This window comes from Delphinus delphis, chromosome X (genome assembly GCF_949987515.2).
Source record: "Delphinus delphis chromosome X, mDelDel1.2, whole genome shotgun sequence".
Taxonomy (NCBI): Eukaryota; Metazoa; Chordata; class Mammalia; order Artiodactyla; family Delphinidae; genus Delphinus; species Delphinus delphis.
Window position 1 is genome coordinate 64,205,828 of NC_082704.1, and position 3,260 is coordinate 64,209,087.

The following is a 3,260-nucleotide window of genomic DNA, read 5'->3' on the forward strand; positions in this document are numbered from 1 at the left end:
TGGCAGATTTTTATTCACAGTTTCAATTTCATTACTTGTGATTGGTTTTTTCAAATTGTCTATTTCTTCCTGGTTCAGTCTTGGAAGGTTGTACTATTCTAAGAATTTGTACATTTCTTCCAGGTTTTCCATTTTATTGGCATATTGTTGCTTGTAGTAGTTTCTTATGATCCTTTGTATTTCTGCTGTGGCAATTGTAACTTCTCCTTTTTCATTTCTAATTTTATTTATTTGAGTCCTCTCCCTTTTTTTCTTGATGAATCTGGCTAAAGGTTTATCAGTTATGTTTTTGCTCAAAGAACCAGCTTTTAGTTTCATTGATCTTTGTCCTCATTTTCTGCTTCTGTATTTCATTTATTTCTGTTCTGGTCTTTACGATTTCTTTCCCTCTACTAACTTTGGTTTTTGTTTGTTCTCCTTTCTCTGGTTGCTTTAGGTGTAAATTTAGGTTATTTATTTGAGATTTTTCTTGTTTCTTGAGGTAAGATTGTATTGTAAAAACTTCCCTCTTAGAGCTGCTTTTCCTGCATCCCATAGGTTTTGGGTTATTGTGTTTTCATTCTCATTTGTTTCTAGGTATTTTCTGATTTCCTCTTTGATATCTTCAGTGATCCATTGGTTATTTAGTAACATTTTGTTTAGCCTTCATGTGTTTGCATTCTTTACAGTTTTCTTCCAGTAATTGATTTCTAATCTCATAGGCTTGTGGTTGGAAAAGATCCTTGATATGATTTTCATCTTTCTTAAATTTACAGAGGCTTGATTTGTGACCCAAGATGCAATCTATCCTGGAGAATGTTCCATATGAACTTGAGAAGAAAGTGTATTTTGCTGCTTTCACATGGAATGTCCTGTAAATATCAATTATTTCTAGCTGGTCTAATGTGTTATTTAAGGCTGATATTTCCTTATTGATTTTCCTTCTGGATGATCTGTCCATTGATATAAGTGGAGTGTTAAAGTCCCTCACTATTATTATGCTACTGTTGATTTCCCCTTTCATGACTGTTAACATTTGCCTTATGTATTGAGGTGCTCCTATGTTAGGTGCATAAATATTTACAATTGTTATATCATCTTCTTGGATTGATCCCTTGATCATTATGTAGTGTCCTTCCTTCTCTCTTGTAATAGTCTTTATTTTAAAGTCTATTTATCTGATATGTGTATTGCTACTCTTTCTTTTGTTTTCCATTTGCATGGAATATCTTTTCCTTCCCCTCACTTTCACTCTGTATGTGTCCCTAGGTCTGAAGTGGGTCTCTTGTAGACAGCATATATTTGGGTCTTGTTTTTGTATCCATTCAGCTAGTCTGTTTCTTTTGGTTAGAGCATTTAATCCATTTACTTTTAAGGTAACTATCAATATGTATGTTCTTATTACCATTTTCTTAATTGTTCTGGTTTTGTTTTGTAGGTTTTTTTCTTCTCTTGTGTTTCCCACCTAGAGAAGTTCCTCTAGCATTTGTTGTAGAGCTGTTTTGGTGGTGCTGAATTCTCTAAGCTTTTGCTTGTCTGTAACCCTTTCAATTTCTCCATCGAATCTGAATGAGATATTTGCTGGGTAGATCTTGGTAGTACTCTTGGTTGTAGATTTTTCCCTTTAATCACTTTAAATAAGTCCTGCCACTCCCTTCTGGCCTGCTATTACAAAACTAAACATTATCTTACCATATGATCCACCAATTGCACTCCTTGGTACTTACCCAAAGGAGCGGAAAACTTATGTCCACACAAAAACCTGCACGTGGATGTTTATATCCACTTTATTCATAATTGCCAAAACTTGGAGGCACCCAAGATTCTTCTGTAGGTAAATGGATAAATAAACTGTGGTACATCCAGACAGTAGAATATTATTCAGTGCTAAAAAGAAATGAGCTATCAAGCCATGAAAAGACATGGAGGAATTTTAAATGCACACTACTAAGTGGAAGAAGTCAATCTGAAAAGACTATATCAGCTGATAACATTATGGGGATTCCATTGTATGTTATTTTTGCTTTTCCCTTGTTGCTTTTAATATTTCTCAGTGTATTTAATTTCTGTTAGTTTGATTAAAATGTTTCCCAGCATGTTTCTCCTTGGGTTTATCCTGTATGGGATGCTCTGTGCTTCCTGGACTTTGGTAACTATTTCCTTTCTCATGTTAGGGAATTTTTTGACTATAATCTCTCCAAATATTTTCTTAGACCCTTTCTCTTTCTCATCTTCTTCTGGGACCTCTATAATTCTAATGTTGTTGCATTTAATCTTGTCCTGGAGGTCTCTGGTACTGTCCTCATTTCTTTTTATTCGTTTTTCTTTATTCTGCTCCACAACAGTTATTTCTACCATTGTATCTTCCAGCTCACTTATCCGTTCTTCTGCCTCAGTTATTCTTCTATTGATTCCTTCTAGAGTACATTTAATTTCAGTTTTTGTGTTGTTCATCACTGATAGTTTGCTCTTTAGCTCTTCTAGGTTCTTGTTAAACATTTCTTGTATCTTCTCAATCAGTGCCTCCACTCTGCTTCTGAGATCTTGGATCATCTATACTATCATTACTCTGAATTCTTTTTCAGGTAGATTGCCTGTTTCCTTTTCATTTATTTTGGTCTTTGGGGGTTTTACCTTGCTCCTTCATCTGCAAAGTATTTCTCTGTCATCTCATTTTGTCTAAGTTACTGTTTCTTTTGGTCTCCTTTCTACAGGCTGCAGGGTCTTAGTTCCTCTTCTGTTGTATGTTCCCTGGTGGATGAAGTTAGTCCAGGGGCTTGTGTAAGCTTCCTGGTGGGAGGTACTTTTGCCTGCACTCTGGTGGGTGGAGCTCAGTCTTGTCTCCCGATTGGCTAGGCCATGTCAGTTGGTGTGTTTGTGGGTGTTTTTGAGCTTTGTACGACCTTAGGCAGCCTGTCTGCTGATGGGTGGGTGTGTGTTCTTGTCTTGCTGGTTGTTTAGCCTGAGATGTCCAACAATGGAGCATGCAGGCAGTTGGGTGGAGCCAGGTCTTGGTGTTGAGATGGATAACTGCAGTAGAGCGCATGCCAATTAATATTCCCTGGTCCCAGGAATTCTCTGGTGCTCCAGCATCCTGGACTCAGAGCACCCACTCTGGAGGCCCAGGCCCAACCCCTGGCTGGGGAACAAAGAGCCCACAGGCTGCACAACATGGCCAGAGAAAGAAGAAAGAAAAGAAAAAAAAGGAAAAGAAAACAGACATACAAAACCCAAGACAAATAGCAAAAACGAAAACAAACAGAAACAATAATAATAGGACA